Source organism: Oryzias latipes, chromosome 18, assembly GCF_053564925.1.
Source record: "Oryzias latipes strain Hd-rR chromosome 18, Olatipes_Hd-rR_3.1".
NCBI classification, from domain to species: Eukaryota; Metazoa; Chordata; class Actinopteri; order Beloniformes; family Adrianichthyidae; genus Oryzias; species Oryzias latipes.
This window is the reverse complement of record NC_136254.1, coordinates 34,121,733-34,140,106: the sequence shown is the minus strand read 5'-3', so window position 1 is coordinate 34,140,106 and position 18,374 is coordinate 34,121,733. Positions and strand designations below refer to the sequence as shown.

The following is an 18,374-nucleotide window of genomic DNA, read 5'->3' as shown; positions in this document are numbered from 1 at the left end:
TTCCAAAATGTCGCCCACTAGGCTCCGGCAGCCCCCTGACCCTGAAAAGGAACAAACGGATTAGAAGATGAATGAATGGGGGGAAAAAAAAGTACAATTTTATGATTTATACTGTTTGTATTAATTGTTGATGAGAAAGAGGCTAAGAAAGTCTCTGAATAGGTTGCCGATATTTTATAGGGCATCTGTTTTTCAGTATATAAAAGTATAATTAACAGAAATCAAATGAAAAAACTCCTTTTATAAAAAGTTTATTTGGAAGATGATTTTTTTCTCATTTGAGAAAACTTTTCTCTAAAAATATGTTTTCATTGAGATTATTTTATACAAAATTTGCAACAAGTTGTAACAGAACACTGCCTTCTTTTATAAAAAAAAATATTTGTTTTTATTAACTGAAAGAAAAAAAAGAACATTTTCCTGCAAACATCAAAACATGATGGAGAACAACATCAGGTTCTAGTTAAAGGAACGTGGATAGAACTTCATCTGAATCAGACTTTTTAAATTAAACCTTTAATTTTGTTGTTTCAGCAGATCTAAATATGTTATTTGTGAATTTTATTGACTGTTTTATGGACATTGTGTTGTTTTCACTGACAAGTGTTTGTCTCTGCTCTGAGTTCACCAAGAAAAGAAATTCAAATTAAAGTAACTTTGGTTTTATTTTATTTTATTTAAGTGAACATTCCTGCGCACATTTGGAGAGAAATCACACAAGGGACATTTTTTAAGTTTCCAGCAGAGAAGCTAAAGATTTTCATGATAAAGTTCTGTACTTGTAGAAACAGGACCATTGGGTCTTTTTCTTTGAACACAAACATCTCATTCATTTTTTATTTTTTTAACAGTACTGTATTAAATGTTTACATAACTAAACAATGAACCAGTCAGCACAGGGTTAACTCAATCGGGTACTGCCCCAGGGTGGCTGTGTAAACTGGCGGCTCGAGCTCTGCTCTGTTCTTGTGAGTCCTGCAGCCGCTAACCCAGAGCGGCGGTTGGGCTCGCAGTCCAAATTCTCACACATAACAAAACAACAAAATGCACACTCAACAACAAAGCACCCTCCCCTCAAACACAGTAATAAATCCAGCTGCTCTGCTCAGAGAGGTTCACTCGGTCCACTGGCACCGGAGCCCGAACGCAGAGCTCGGGTGCCGGTTCCAGACGTCAGTGGACACGCATCCCCCCCGCATCTCCCTCGAGAGGGGTGAAAGAGAGGGGCGAGCCAACGGGGCGTCCACAGAGCTGGTCGGTCCTGTATGAGCTCCAAGGCTTTCTCTCAGTGAAACACCGTCTATGCATGACGTAACCCAGAGCAGCAGTGACACACGATCGGAATGACCGTTTACATGCTCCACGATCGGATAAATGATCGGTATAACCCACCTATCTCCATCGGAAAGAAATTCTGATCTGAATGAGTCTGATCGGGGCAGAGTATTCCGAACGGCGCGTTTACATGACGCATTTTCTTTCTGATCAGGCGTTCATTCCGATTACTTTTGCCCATGTAAACGCGGCTAGTGAAAAATCAGATTAAAAGAAATATTCTATTGTCATCGCATATGATTTCAAAGTTAACATAAAAACATGGAAATCCTAAAATGAAAAAAGACCTTATAGCAAAGTGGTAAAACACGTTTACAGAAAAACACTTTTTTTTTTTAAATGAATGAAAAATCTGTTTCATATAAAAATAATTAGGACTAAATGTTTGGGGTGATGGAAGGCTCTAAATACATTTTAGACATTAATTATCAAATACAAATATTAATTCATCTCTAAATATTTTACAATCCAAAATACTGAGTCCAGTAAAAGGAGGTTGGAAAAAAACATTTTAATGGATTTAAATCACAATTCTTTGAAATGACAACTAAATATATACAAACTAAACAAAACAAGTCTTGAAATTAAACAACAATAATTTCATAAGTAACATTTACCCGCCCAACATTCTTCTTTACGTTTTTTATTTTATTTTTTGCCCCTGACAGCTGTAAAATAAATGATTTTGCCTTCTGTGCGGCGGCCTTCCCGTCGCCCGGCAGCCTCTTTGATCTCCTTTTTTCCATTTTGTTTAAAAATATTTTCACTTTATTTTTCCTTGGAGATTCCAACAGGTTGGTTCGCTCTAGTGCCCAGGCGTGCGTGCCAGTCTGTTGTAAATTCTTTAATAAGGCTCCAAAGTGGGAATTTGGATCAACACCAGACCGACTGTGAGGGCAGAACCCACTGCCCCACAGCTAAGTTAAGTTCATTTGTTATATTTTTCTCTTGAATAAACCATTTCATTTTATTTCACACATTTCATAACAAAATTGACTTAATGACCTGTGCACACATTTAGTTAATTTTGTATTGTTTTGAGTAATTCTATTCTTTGAGTTCTGTTTGAGGCCTGATGCTGGGGCAGAGGCTGGAGCAGGAAACTTCCTGATGATGTGGCAGTGGGAGGAGCTGAAGAAGTTCCTGATGACTTGGAAAGGGAGGAGCATGGACAACTTCCATCTGGAGAAGATGGAGGGGAAAGACGAAGTGTATTCTTATGTTGGACTATTGTTTGTATTTTTTGGAATATGTTAAGCTTGCTTTGAGGTACAAGTTCAGTTTCTGTTGAAGCGTTAAATTACTAGTAATTTACTACTTTAATTAATATTTAGGTTTTGAATGTTTTGTATTTGTGCTCCCCTCCCTATTGTGTCATTGGTCTGATCAGCCAGTATAAAATCTCCCTAATGTTTCCCGTAAGGGGGTCAGTTTGAGTTCAGTTGGTTTGAGCTTTTGTTATTGATTCGCTCAGTTACATTTTTGTTAAGTTGACCCCATTTTAATTTGAGCCCCTGTCGTGTTGTGTTGGGTAAAATAAAAACCCCTGATTTGAAGATCTTTTTGTCCTGTGGCTCAATCTCTGCCGAGCGGACCCTGACAACTGGTGTCAGAAGTGGGATAACCCCACCATGAGCCCAGGTTTTTTTTTTTTCAATAATTTTTTGTACTTTCCTCTTTTTCTAATCCTTCATCCTCTTGGATTTTGAGTTATGCAGAAAAGTGGACGCAACATGAGAGGAGCCAAGGATGGCCCATTACCCCCTAAAATGACACAGGAGCAGCCAGATGAGGATCAGGAGGAAAATGGAGCTTCTGGAGGAGTGGACAGCTCTGAGGGCACAGGTAACGAGCCAAGTGTTGCAGACCTGGTCTCTATTTTTCGGTCTCACATGAGTCAGCAGGAAGCCAGAGATGCCAGGCAAATGGAAGAAAGTGCTCGACAAGAAAAACGATTCAGAGCACTCCAGCATCAGTTTCAACTACTGCAATTGGAAGTTCAGGCACGTACCACCTCAACACCTGAACTGGTTTTACCAGAGCCTGAACTTTCCAACCGGGGACCTCTAAAGACGGCTGACATTCCTCATGTAAACCCCAGTAATGTGGCTGAGGATCCAACATGCCAACCATCAGGTCAGTTCCGTCTGTATGAGCCTCGACTAGAAAAATTCACAGACAATGATGATGTGGAACATTATCTAATCACATTTGAACGGATTGCGCTAGCTTGTCAGTGGAAAAAAAGAGAATGGGTTTTCCATCTCATCCCTTTACTCACGGGCAAGGCTAGAGCTGCATATGTACAAATGGATATTGATGAGGCCCTGGATTATGATAATGTTAAAGCTGCAATTTTGTCAAAGTTTAACATCAACCCAGAGAACTACAGACAAAGATTTCGTTCTCTGGAGATACATGCTGATGAAAGCCCAAGAGAGCTTTATGCCAGGCTCAAAGAGCTCTACCTGAAGTGGATCCAGCCAATGGGTAAAACTGCTAATGAAATTGGTGAACTGATCATTTTGGAGCAATACTTGAGGATGCTTTCTCCTGAGCTGCAGGTGTGGATACGAGAACATAAGCCAGAGTCAGCAGCAGAAGCTGCTAAGATGGCAGAGGTGTTTGTTGCTGCCCGCCACAGGGGACAACCATGGAGTTATACTGCCTGGAAGGAGAAAGATGGCAACAACCCAGCTCCTCAGTATCGGCAACGAGCAGCCAGTAATGTGGGTGTGCAGTCGGTAAGGGGAGGCCAACCAGCCAGAGTACCAATTTGCTATCTATGTGGAGTAGAAGGACACACCAAACCCATGTGTCCTAAAAAGACAAAGCTCACTCAAATGTGTGTGGCTCCACGCTTTGAAGCACCTGATGGGCCTCCGGTGGGAGTGAAGTTGACACCTGTAGAAGTAAATGGAGAACTAATGACTGCTCTCATTGATACTGGCAGCGACCAGACTCTGGTGCATCAGCAATTCATCTCACCTCATCTGATCACTACAAAAACAATCCCAGTTTGTTGTGTACATGGAGATAAGAAATCCTATCCCACAGCAGATGTCTACATCAAAATTGCAGATCAAACGTATCTATTAAATGTTGGAGTTGTTGATAAACTGCCTTTTCCTGTTGTGTTGGGTTTAGACCTCCCTGTACTATTTGATTTGCTGGACACTGACCATTCATGTTATGCTGCAGTGACAAGGGCGAGAGCTAAGCATGTGGAACCACTTCCAACACTTAGTGCTCTACCTTTCTTTGATGCAGACTTGGAGGCTACACCCGGGAAGTCTCGTAAGTCCCGTAAGCAAAGGAGGAAGGAGAAGTTCCAACACACTGCTGTTAAATTCTCTGATGACCCTGAGCCAGAATTGCCGTTAAATTTCAGAATCCCAGACAACATTGTTGAAATGCAATGCAGTGACCCAACCCTAAAACATCTTTTCCAGAGGACGGAGGAGAAAAACACGGAGACTATGCAAAATCATGGTGGAGAAAACTTTGTTCTGAGGAAAGGCATTCTCTATCGCCAGCAGGGGTCAGCATTTAAACTAGTGGTTCCTGAGGCTGTCAGAGAAATTGTGCTGACTTTAGGACATTCAGTTCCCTGGGCTGGCCACTTGGGGAAGCACAGAACCATGAACCGCATTAGGAAACATTTCTACTGGCCTGGCTTGAGTAAGGATGTTGCAGTTTTTTGTAAAACTTGCCCTCAGTGCCAACTAACTTCTACCAGAGTCCCCTCCAGAGCTCCTCTACAACCATTACCAGTGATTAGCACCCCGTTTGAGAGGATAGGAATGGACATTGTTGGACCATTAGAAAGAAGCAAATCGGGCAATAGGTACATGTTGGTGATAACTGATTATGCCACCAAATACCCGGAGGTGTTCCCTTTAAAGACCATAAAGGCTAGAGAAGTTGCCTATTGCCTGGTGCAATTTTTTTCCAGAGTTGGGTTGCCTCTGGAGATCTTAACTGACCGGGGTACCAATTTTTTGTCTACGTTGCTGTCACAAGTATACCAACTGTTGGGCATCAAAAGCTTAAGAACCACTGCGTACCATCCTCAAACAGATGGCCTTACAGAGCGCTTCAATCAAACCATCAAGCAAATGCTAAGGAAATTTGTCAATGAGTCTGGAACAGATTGGGATAAGTGGTTGCCATACCTGTTATTTGCGTACAGAGAAGTACCACAAGCCTCCACTGGTTTTTCTCCATTCGAACTGTTATACGGACACGAAGTGAGAGGCCCTCTCTCTCTGCTCAAAGACATGTGGGAAGGGGATCGGCCTCATTCAGAGACTGTTAATGTTGTTTCTTTTGTTGTTCAGATGCGGGAACGGCTGGAAAAAATGAGTGAGCTGGCCCAAGCTCACATGGCAGAGGCTCAAAAACAGCAGAAGGTCTGGTATGATCGATCAGCTCGTCAGCGGTCATTCAGTCCTGGCCAGAAGGTGCTTGTTCTTCTTCCCAGCAGCGATAGCAAGTTGCTCACAAAATGGCAAGGCCCCTTTGAGGTTTTGCAGAGAATTGGGCAGACCACCTATCGTGTCTCAACACCTGGACAATCACGCTCCACCCGGCTACTTCATGTTAATCTCCTGAAAGAGTGGGTGGAAAGGGCTGAAAAGGAACAACAAGTTCTGCTTATCAGAAGGATCCCGGAAGAGGATGAGGTGGATGAGCAGTATCTTTCCTCAACTCTCTCACCAAATCAGGATCTGGATCATCTCTCTAAAGAGCAGCAACTTCAGGTGAGAGCCTTGTGCAGTACACCAGTATTCCAGGAGAACCCTGGGCGAACTGACATCATTCAGCATGACATCATCTTAAAAGACGGAGCTGTCGTGAAACGCAGGAGCTACAGGTTGCCTGAACGCCTTTTGACCAACCTGAAGGAGGAGGTGGATCTGATGCTCTCTCTGGGTGTGATTGAGCCATCTAAGAGTGAGTGGTGCAGCCCTGTAGTATTGGTCCCGAAGAAAGATGGGAGCATTAGGTTCTGCATAGACTTTAGGTACCTGAATTCAGTCTCCAAGTTTGACTCTTATCCAACTCCTCGTATTGATGATCTGATAGAGCGACTGGGATGTGCCAAATACCTGACCACCATAGATTTATGCAAGGGCTATTGGCAGGTCCCACTGACTCGTCACTCCAGAGAGCTGACTGCCTTCCGAACCCCATGGGGGTTGTTTCAATTTACTGTTCTACCCTTTGGACTTCATGGAGCTCCAGCCACCTTTCAGCGCCTCATGAATCAGGTACTATGTGGAGTTTCAGAGTTTGCTGCAGCCTATTTGGATGATATTGTTATTTTCAGTAATACCTGGGATGAGCACCTTGGACATTTGGAGAGGGTGCTGGATTGTCTCCAGGGGGCGGGACTAACTGTCAATCCTTCCAAATGTGTCTTTGCTAAACCCGAAACCGACTATCTGGGCTACATCATCGGCAATGGAATGATAAAACCGCAAACTGACAAAGTTTCAGCTATTCAGTCCTGTCCATTGCCTGTCACTAAGAAGCAATTGAGATCTTTTTTGGGCATGGCTGGGTTTTATCACCGGTTCATCCCTCATTTTTCGGCCAGGGCAGCATTACTCACGGACCTAACTGGAGCCAGGAGTCCTAATAACCTCCAATGGACCAAAGAGGCAGAAGCAGCTTTTGAGGACATCAAGCGGGCATTAAGTAAGAACCCTGTCCTGTACAGTCCAAACTTTCAAAAGCCATTTATTCTACAGACAGATGCTTCTGATAGAGGTTTGGGGGCAGTGCTTCTACAAGGCCCTCCAGACGACAGACATCCTGTGGCCTTCATCAGTCGGAAACTGTTTCCACGAGAGGTTCATTATTCAACCGTGGAGAAAGAAGCGCTGGGAATAAAGTGGGCCCTAGACTCCTTCAAGTACTACCTTCTTGGACGGGAGTTAACACTGGAAACCGACCACAAGGCCCTACAGTGGCTGGCAAGGATGAAGGACACAAATGGGAGAATTACCAGATGGTACCTAGCCATCCAACCATACTACTTCACCATCCACCACATCCCAGGAAGGAACAATTCCACTGCGGACTTCCTCTCTCGCTGTCCCAGCGAGAGTCTTGAGGGGGAGGGTGTGTGAGGGCAGAACCCACTGCCCCACAGCTAAGTTAAGTTCATTTGTTATATTTTTCTCTTGAATAAACCATTTCATTTTATTTCACACATTTCATAACAAAATTAACTTAATGACTTGTGCACACATTTAGTTAATTTTGTAATGTTTTGAGTAATTCTATTCTCTGAGTTCTGTTTGAGGCCTGATGCTGGGGCAGAGGCTGGAGCAGGAAACTTCCTGATGATGTGGCAGTGGGAGGAGCTGAAGAAGTTCCTGATGACTTGGAAAGGGAGGAGCATGGACAACTTCCATTTGGAGAAGATGGAGGGGAAAGACGAAGTGTATTCTTATGTTGGACTATTGTTTGTATTTTTTGGAATATGTTAAGCTTGCTTTGAGGTACAAGTTCAGTTTCTGTTGAAGCGTTAAATTACTAGTAATTTACTACTTTAATTAATATTTAGGTTTTGAATGTTTTGTATTTGTGCTCCCCTCCCTATTGTGTCATTGGTCTGATCAGCCAGTATAAAATCTCCCTAATGTTTCCCGTAAGGGGGTCAGTTTGAGTTCAGTTGGTTTGAGCTTTTGTTATTGATTCGCTCAGTTACATTTTTGTTAAGTTGACCCCATTTTAATTTGAGCCCCTGTCGTGTTGTGTTGGGTAAAATAAAAACCCCTGATTTGAAGATCTTTTTGTCCTGTGGCTCAATCTCTGCCGAGCGGACCCTGACACCGACTCACAAACGAAAACTGATCAACAAAAACGTAAAAATGTTTCGGTGAGCGCAGACGCGGAACATCTGTGCTCTTTTTCCTCAAACATTATAAAAACGTTCCACTAAACTCAAACTGTTTTTTTTCTTCAGGTTCTTCTGAAATGGTCTGCTCTCCATCGACGGTCCAATCATTTCCGGGTCAGGACGTGGTTCTTTCATGTCGAGTAGAACCAACATTTGACTTGACGTGTGAGACCTTGGATTGGACAAATGGAACAAATTATGTTCACGTGTATCGATGTGGGAGGGACAACTATGACGATCAACACGAGAGGTTCTTGAACAGGACCTTCCTCAACCACCAGAACCTGAAGGATGGGAACGTTTCCCTCACACTGACCAACTTCACCAAGGAGGATGAAGGGAACTACACCCTCTGTCTTCGTACGCAGACGCCGTTCATGTGTTCTGATGTCACCCTGATAGTGGGTAAGCTGCTGTTTTAGACCAGAATTGACAAATAATTGTTTTTTCAAACGTGTAACCACCTAAATATGATCTAACACGACTTCTGATCAGTTCCACAGACGGACAATAAGACACGCAGCCAAGCAGGTGAGGAAAACACCTTTTAGTGACACTTCCTGTTTCTCCTTTGACACTGAGGCCTGTAAAATCTGAGGCTTTTTCACACCATCTTTTCTCATTTCCTCTGATGTTTCCAGTGTCGGGTCTTGAGTGACCCTGCTTAAAACCAGACGACCTTTTGACCTTCAGTTCTGCAGAAACTCTGAAGGAGGATTGACTAAAGTAGAAGCTGCTGTGATTCTAGATTCTAACGTTTTATAAAAGTTCTGATTCCTCAAACATCTGAATCCTCCAGAGCAGCAGGCTGACCCGTTTTTATTGATACTTTGACATTCAATCCTAATGGAAGCATTTCAATGGTATTTAGTTGAAAACGAGATGACACATCTCAAGGGGCTTATCCTCTAAACAAATAAATTGAAATTGAAATTACATTTCAATTTACAAAATTGTTGAATTTTTAACAAATTTTTCAAAATGTTTTTAGTTTGATACTTTCTGAACATCAAATTTTTTTCCTTTTTTTTTATCAACAAAAAAAACAGCTTGTTATCATTAAAATGATACTTTGGAAATGTTTTTGTTCATTTTGTGTGTGGTAAACTTTAAAGATTTTACATAAAAATATAATATATGACTTTTCATTGTAATTCATAATTTTTTTACTTTCTTTTCTTCACTTCTTCATATTTCTTTTTCATCATCTCTGTCCTGTAGGATCTGCTCTGAGCTTTGGTGAAATCCCTGCCATAGTTCTTGGTGTTCTTGCTGTTGTTGGGGGGGATCCTGGCATTTATATATTATAGGTCAGTCATAAATAAATGACCTTTTTATGTTTTTACTGAACAGATCTGTTCATTTATAATCTCTTTGTTCAGAAACAGATTCTGCTTCCATCGCTCTGAGGTGAGAACCACGTTTATGTCGTTCATCCATTTGTTCAGATAAAATGAAAACGTAATTTTCTTTCTGACTAATTTTTAATCAAGTGAGGATTTTTAGACTAAATTTATCTTCTAAACTAAACTGTACTGAGATCAAGGTTCTGTAGAAAGAGACTGACTGAAAACTTTGATTCTGCTTTACTGTCAGAGTTTATCACTTTAGTTTGTTTATTAAAACTAACATCTAGAAAAAGCTGAAGAAAACCAGAAAAAAACAAAGTTAATCAGAATGTCTTGATGCTGTTTTTGTGAAAGCTGCTGTAACAGAATGACAGCATGCAGATGAAATGATGACCATGAGTTTTTGTCCTAAAGTGAATGCTCCCTCTCTGCAGGAGGAGGAGAAGGAACCAGCTGTGATTGGAACCAAACTGTGAGGAAAGGGTGCTAACCACTACACCACAGAGTAGCCCAGCTCCTACAGAGTGAAAACCATCTTTGGTGGATCAATGTCTCTACATCCTCCCAAACTTGTGTCCTAAATAACCACAAAAGTTGAACTTAGCTCCTGGATGAAGCCGTTAAAGCTTTGACGTTGTAACGTTGTGAAAAAGAGTTCAGCAGAGAGAAAAGGATGGCAGCAAAAATCTCACTTTATCAATAATGACCATCAACCTCATGAAGTCCGGTTGGACGACTTCTGTCTCAAATTATGCATAAATGAAACAGGAGCTGCACAACCCGGGGGTCCCAATCACCAAAAGGAGGGAAGGTACAACACTAATAGACTGAATGCACGCTTCAGGGTGGGTAGGACTGTCTGCGGGCAAAAAATGGTCAAACAGGTACACACAAAGTATCAGCACCACTCGGACAGTGAACACTTATAGGACACGTTAGGGTGACGTAGGTGGGACGCATTTTTCGACACCCAAATCTTGCGCAGGAAGCAGGTTAGTGCCGTTCACGTGATACGTGCGCGCTCCTTGCTGCACCCTGACTGTTGGAAATGAGGAAATTGGACAATGACACAAATTTGGCAATTTGTGTAACCGTCCTACAAGCACTTACATATCACGTGCATGTGCGTGTGGGATTTGCATGCAGTCAGTAAGGAGTCAGTACTGTCACCTCACTAAGAGTGTGTGTAAGGACACCGTACGACATCATCCCCTGTACGTCATAAGTGCGTTCAACTTCCATTAACCTTACGAATACTTCACGATACACTTACTACACCCAAAACAATGGTACGTTCCATTTCATGAGGTCCCTTGAAGTGGTCGTACAAGCCTCAGGGTAACTGTACGACACACCTGTACTCCCCTGAAGATGCAGCCACTCCTCTCCCTGACCCTGCACAGACCCGGACAACCCAAAAACCTGCAGCTCCTGTCCAGGTGTGACCAAGGTTTTAGTCATTGAAAGCTGGGATTACCTAAATTGTCAACCTGAATTGTCAGCCTATGCAGACCCCAACCTTTGCAATGGTTGATTGGTTTAAGCTGCTAGTTTGTTGGACAACGATGGACACACAACTGTGTGTCGGTGCTGCTTATTGATTGGAAAGTGGAACAAATGGTGAGAAAAGGAACAATGGGAGGAGTTCCAGCTTAACAAAGTGTGAGAGTTTAACCGGAGAGTTTTCATTTCAATTCAATTTTATTTTTTGGGGCGGCCATGGTGCAGCGGTAGGGCGGTCGACCCATAATCGTAATATTGCAGGATTCCCACCTTGCACGCCCATATGTCGAAGAATCCTTGGGCAAGACACTAAACCCCACGCGAGATTGTCGGGTTTAGATCGTGGTGAATCCGTGAGTTCGGCAGCGGAGCCGCCATCAGTGTGTGAATGTGTGTGTGAATGGGTCTGTGACTGTAAAGCGCTTTGGGCCTTTGTAAGAGGGTAGAAAGCACTATATAAGTACACGCAATTTACCATTTATTTCTATAGTCAAAGATTTACAACAACAGTCGTCTCAGTGAGCTTCATACTGCTAATTGTGTAATAAACATGAATTATATAGAACAGAAAGTCATAGAATTCAACAGGTAATGGCTAAACTAAACAGATTAAACTAAACTGGTCATCCCTGCCCTTAGACCCTAATTCTCTATAAAGAAAAAAAGGGTGTTAGTGAGGCTTTTTGGTTGAAAAGTGGAACAAATAGCCTGAAAAGAAACATTGGGAGGAATTCTAGCTTGAAGACGTGTTCAAGTTTTATATTGAGCCCAATATTACAACAATTGTCTTTTCAATGGGCTTCATGTGGGTAATTGTATAAAAACATAAAGTCATAAATTTCAACAGGTAATTGCTAAGCTAAATGAAACAAACTAAGCTAAACTGGGCTTCCCTGCCCATAGACCCTCCTTCTTGGTAAGGAAAAACAGTGTTGATACTATTGGGTGCTGAACAGTTTTCTGTTCTCCACCCGTGTTTGTCATTGGGGCGCTTATTCCTAGAGAGATGTTTTACTTTTTTTGTCTGTTTTGATTCCTCCTGATTATTTTTCCCTCCAGTTTAAACCTTCAGTTTACCTGTTATGAACAAACCTTTGGACGGTTCTTTTGTCTTTCTGACTTTTGAATCGGCTCACCGGGAATTTTCTACTAAATCTTTTGGCTCCACCTCTGTTTTCCTAATGACTCAGGAACAGCCAAATGGGAACAACGAAAATTTTTTTTTTTTTTTTTTTTTTTTTTTTATCAGACAGTTATTGACTGGTATTGTAGTCAAACTTGTCAAAAAGTGAAAATCATCAATCCGTTGGTATCAACTTAGGCCAGATGTATGCAGATGCATTCCTGCATGTTTTCCAGCATACACTGCTTTGGCATGTTCTAATTGGCTGGACACACCTGAACCAGGTGATCAGCCATGAGTAGGGCAAGACTATCTGGAAATCATGCAGACACACCGGCCCTCGAGGCCTGGAATTGCCCACCCCTGACTTAGACTATGGTCACATATCCCAAAACGCTACAGTGTGGCGCCTTAAATGTAAGTTTTGTTATTGGGAGGCGACAGTTACATTTTTGCATGCCGTTTGGGGCCACAGGTTTTAAGTAAAATTTTAGAAAAGCTTGTTTTTACTCAGCTGAATGATTTTATTATTGAATATAACATTTTAGAAAAGTTTCAGCAGGGTTTCAGACCTCACCAATCAACAGAGATGGTACTTGTCAGGGTCTTAAATGGTCTCAGATCCAATGCTGACACGAAGAAATGATCTGTTTTAGTCTTACTAGACCTGAGTAAAGCCTTTGACACAGTTGATCTATCTATCCTTTTAAGCAGAGTTCACAACATGTTGGAATTACTGGTTCAGCTTTTAATTGGTTTAAATCCTACCTCACAGATCGAAATTTTATTGTTAATTTAAATGACTTTTCATCTGGGAGGCACAAACTGACATGTAGGGTGCCCCAGGGCTCTATCCTGGGTCTTTACATGCTTCCGCTTGGTGATGTCATCAGGAGACACGGCATTAACATTCATAGCTATGCTATGAAGGGCCTGGGGCGTCGGCGCCTCGGGGGATGGGGCCCGGGGCTGAGGGGACCTGGGCCCTGTGCTGGGGGGGGCTGGGGGACAGCTATTTGACCACCGGGGGACAGTCTACCAGCTGTCCCCAACTTACCCCCTTCCTCATATAACCTCATATTAGGGTGAGGGGGTGGGGGGTTTAGCCTACGATGCGCCTTGGGAGGGGAGCTACTTGGCAGTGGTCCCCTCCCATGGTTGCCTTATGGAATGCCCCCCCCCCTTTCGGTTTTATTTGCACCTTAGACATGTAGGGCCCTTGGTAGGGGGGGTGCTTGGACATCACTGCCAGCAAGCAGCAGATGTCCTCCTAGCACCCTACCCACCAATTTTAACTGCACCTTAGACATTTAGGACCCCTTGGTGGGGAGGGTGAGGGGACATTATTGTGAGTAATCGGGAGATGTCCCCTCAGTGCCCTACCCGCCAATTTTAACTGCAACCCCTTAGTACACACACCTTTTACTCCTCAATATAAACATTCAAACATAAACACACACACATTTACACACACACGCACACACATTTTGCAAGGAAGGTGGGACCTAGGTCCATCTGTCCCCTACCCCATCCCTGGTGAGGGGTACTGGACCTTTGGCAATGGCGGCTGTGTCCCCTGGGTTCCGGTTTCCTGGGCCCGGCGGTGCTCTCTCTGTGCAGGTAGGGGGTTCACATTACACCTGAGCCGGGGGTGTTCGTGTCCCTGTGGGGTGGGTCCTGGTCCTTGCCCCTGGGCGCTGTGCCCTGTCCAATTTCCAACTGTGGCCGAGCCTGGTCGGGCCATGTTTACAACACCCCTCGTGGGCCCCCCTTTTCCCCGAGGTGCCTCCCTCCTGGGTGGGGATGGCTGGCCCCTGCCTTGCTCCTCCCTGGACCAACCGTGGGCCTGATGGGTGGCTGCCTGGAGTGCGGAGCGGGTCTCCCTTGGGGGGTCCTGGCTTGTGCCTGGGGTTGGGGCAGGGGGATGCCCAGAACTCCTGGGTGATGACGAGGTGCTCGTCTGGGGCTGTGGGCACCCTTCTCGGGTGGGGCTCTGCGTTGGGCCCTTTCGGCGCGGCGGGGCGGCACTCTCTTTCCCGCCATGCCCCCATGCTCTCTGGCTCTGGGGGCCTCGCGGCGGTCCTGCTGGCCCTGGCCTGGGTGGCGGGCTGGGTCGCCCGGGGGGCGGTTGTTCCCTGCCTGCTGCCGTGTGGCATTGGGGGGTTCCGGCTGCTGCTGCGGCGGGGGTCTTGGTGTGGGAATGGCTGGGCACTCTCCCTCCTACTTTTCACTTTTCACCATCTATTTTAGAAGAACATAAACACTCACCTTTGCACTGGTAGTTTGCGTGATTGACTGAAATATTTCACAATAGTTGGTTTAAAGGCATAAGAATGCATGTGTGAACACTATCTGTTTTGTGCACATGTTGACAGGCCCCACCCCTTCTAGATTTGTATTACATCAGAACCTCACTGTAATGATAAACATCCAGAAACTTGTTGCTTTATGCTGATTCATGGTTTTACCCCCCCCCCCTCCTATTATCACCCTCCAACCCCCCCTCACTCTAACATCCCTCTCTTTTCTTCCCTCCTTTCCTTTTCCGTCCGGTCCAACACCAAAGATTTTCAAATATGATTGAAATGAATAAAGTTTGGCCTCAATTACAAAAGGGGTTTATTCAGACATACCAGGTTTATACAGACATACATATTATTAGCCCCTGTTGTTAAAGTAAAATATCTCCAACTCAAGAGGCCCTCAGTTGTCATCTGTCTGCCCAGCTGTTGGACAGGACAAGTTAAAAAAACAAAAAACCTTCATAGCTATGCTGATGACACTCAACTGTATGTAGCTGTATCTCCTGATGATATTGGACCCATGGATAGCCTTTTAAATTGTATTTTAGATATTAAAATGTGGATGGGAGAGAACTATTTGCAGCTCAACCAGGACAAAACTGACGTCTTGGTTATCGCTTCAAAAGCTGAGAAAGATAGGGTCCAATCTTATCTGTCAACCAACTGTATGACCACATGTGATATAGTGAGGAACCTTTGTGTGATTCTAGATGCAGTTTTAGTTACTTGATGTGAATCAAGTAACTAAAACTGCATTTTACCATCTGAGAAAGATCGCCTAAGTGAAACCCTAATTCATGCTTTTATTACATCAAGATGAGATTATTGTAAAGCTCTCCTTTCTGGGGTAAAGAAAACCACTCTCAATCACCTGCAGCTAGTCCAGAACTCTGCTGCACGTCTTTTAATGAGAACCAGGAAGAGGGAGCACATTACACCAATATTAAAATCTCTGCACTGACTCCCTGTTTGCTTCAGGATTGATTTTAAGATTATTTTAATAGTTTTTAGAGTGTCCATGGTCTTAGTCCTTCTTTTATATCAGACTTGCTTTTAACTTATGAACCTCCCAGAGCCCTTAGGTCCTCAGGTGCAGGCCTGCTGAAGGCCCCCATGGTCAGGACAAATGACCAAGGCGAGGCCTCGTTTAGAAATTATGGACCTCGTCTGTGGAACAGCCTACCTGAGGATGTGAGGGCCTCATCCACTGTAGAGGTTTTTTAAAAAGAAATTAAAGACACACCTGTTTTATTCATCTTTTAATTAGTTTTCATATTATATCTTTAAAGTCTTCTAGCCAAGTTAGTTCATGAGTGTTTACGGGTGTTTGTGTCGGTACTGACACACCGGCCAATAGGAGGACAGGGTGGACAGCAACTTCTGGATTCTATCTTCTTTAGCTTCTTTCTTTATTCATTTCTCTTTCACTTGTCTTTTTTTGTGTATTTTATTGTGCGGGGCTGATTTAATTATTTTATTGAATAGGGATTGGTGTTTTCTGCATTTTTGTTTGTTTTATGCACAGCACCTTGAGCTGTTTTTATTTATTTTTTTACATGAAAGGTGCTATATAAAAATACTTAATTTGAATGTGAATTTAAAAGAGTTAAAATTTGCACCCAATTTCTTTCAAAGTTGGCATTGGTCAGTGGCCTCCTGGGCACATCTTGAGGTTGCTTGGTAGCAGTCCAGTTACAGACAGTAACACCATTACTAAAACCGGAATCGCTGGCCAGCAGCAGCTCTGATTGGACGAAGTGTAAATGTCTTTAGACAGTGGCTGTTCATGTCAAGGGCCACTGGCTGCCCTGTAGCCGGGGGGTTTATAACACACACCACAGCCAGGATCAAATCTCCCTAATGTTTCCTGTTGGAGGGTCAGTTTGAGTTCAGTTGGTTTGAGCTTTTGTTATTGATTCTCTCAGTTACATTTTTGTTAAGTTGACCCCATTTTAATTTGAGCCCCTGTCGTTCTGTGTTGGGTAAAATAAAAAACCCCGATTTGAAGATCTTTTTGTCCTGTGGCTCAATCTCTGCCGAGCGGACCCTGACATTGTACCACACTATCATCTCAATACAGCAACTGTTTTGGTGGATAGAGTGAGAAAAAAATATAATAAGAAAAAAAAATGATACTGCTTATTTCATTGTTACGACGGAGTATTAGGGCCACCAAAAAAAAAAAAAAAAAAATTTAGAGCCACCAAAAAAAAAAGTAAAATTACGAGATTTTATCTCGTAAATTTAGGAGATAAAAACTCGTAAATTTAGGTGAAGCCGTCGTCGGTGTCCCTGCAGCTGTTCGCTTGAATCCTTTCTTCCTCCACCAAAGACAAGACTCTACGTCTGTGTGACGCTTCCGTCACACAAAAGGAGGAGCACTTTTTTTGGCATTTTCAACGTTCCAAAGCTAATATAAAACACTATTTTCATTCCTCTTTATTGTTTTATGCTGAAACGGGACATTTCATCTGCAGGAGGGGGCGTTTGTAAGACTGTTTACTTCCGCATTGGTGTTGGGATGACAGGTTCATGACGTAATGAGACAAATGAACTTCAGGATATGTGAATGAAAAGGAGAATAAAGGCTGCAGCGATTGTCTACACCCAAACGTGTCTCTGAGCTCCTTATTTTACATATTAAACTCCGCTTTACTGACACTGAACCCCGGAAAGACTACTACACGGAAAATAATCTGATTTTGAGTCGCCAAAAGACTCAGAATCTCTTTGTTTTAAACCTTTAATAATCCGGAAATGAAGCTTCACAAAAGGCTCCACATACTTCATCTTCAAGCTAGGCTCCAATAAACGGACAACTTCGGTGTTTTTTCCTTAATCTACGACTTTTTATCTCATAAATTTACGACTTAAAATCTCATAAATTTACGAGATAAAAAGTCGTAAATTTACGAGTTTTTATCTCCTAAATTTACGAGATAAAATCTCGTAATTTTACTTTTTTTTTTTTTTTGGTGGCTCTAATTTTTTTTTTTTGGTGGCCCTAATACTCCGTCGTACATTGTTGACGGTCTATCTCTACGAGAAATTCATGAATCTAACAAACTAAACTGAATCAGAGCTAATTATGTGACCCTTGCCTTATTTTTTTGGAGAATGTGGCACATTGAAAGTTCACCTTAGAATCTGATCCGCCTTAGGTATGAATCGTGGTTGTGATTACTGACCTCAAAATAATTTTCTGGGGTACCTGGCGTTCATAAATCTGTCAAAACGTTTGATTTTGGTCATCTACAAAGCTGGAATGCTTGTTGGATTGTTGGAGCATTATGGGTAATGCAGTCAGGAGCCTGGCGGAGTGATACATACTGTGCATCAACTGTTTTGTGAGTGAGTTGAATAAAGTTTCAATGATCTGACTGTTTGGTTAAAATAAAAATGAAAATGTGTTTTTTTCTTCAACCAGAGCCAAAAGGAAGGGTCAAAGAGCCACATGTGGCCCTGAGCCTCAGCTGGCAGACCCCTGGTTTATGTGAATAAGGTGGTTACAGTGGATTCTGAAGCAGAAAAGAGCAGCTATGCACTGATATGCAACACTTTACAGTAGTGAAATGTTTGTGTGTTGCATATCGGTGTAAAAACTCATCTATAAAGACGATTTTCTCTGCGTCAGAATCAGCTGATTTATGTTAATCGCACAAATAATCGTACATTTACAGTATGTCAAAGAGAATGTCATTTAAGAGTTACCAGCAACATCTCCAGTGTTAAAGGGTGAAGTCCAAGCACAAATAAAGTATAATGTTTGAGGCTATAAACTATGTAATTTAAAGCCCCACCCACATCCTTTGATCTGCTTTCAAAGAGTTTCCAGGCATCTTTTAATT

At 42.8% G+C, this 18,374-nt stretch overlaps 1 protein-coding gene and 1 long non-coding RNA gene across 2 annotated transcripts in view; one reads left to right on the top strand and one right to left on the bottom strand.

The window, feature by feature from the left end:
• LOC111949261 (myelin-oligodendrocyte glycoprotein-like) overlaps positions 1–18,374 on the bottom strand; it is a 150,101-nt gene that overhangs the window by 122,279 nt on the left and 9,448 nt on the right. The window lies entirely within an intron of this gene.
• LOC110017038 (uncharacterized) lies at positions 9,546–10,316 on the top strand. The gene is made up of 2 exons (XR_002292337.2): positions 9,546–9,658; positions 10,032–10,316. It is a non-coding gene; the product is annotated as an uncharacterized LOC110017038 (long non-coding RNA).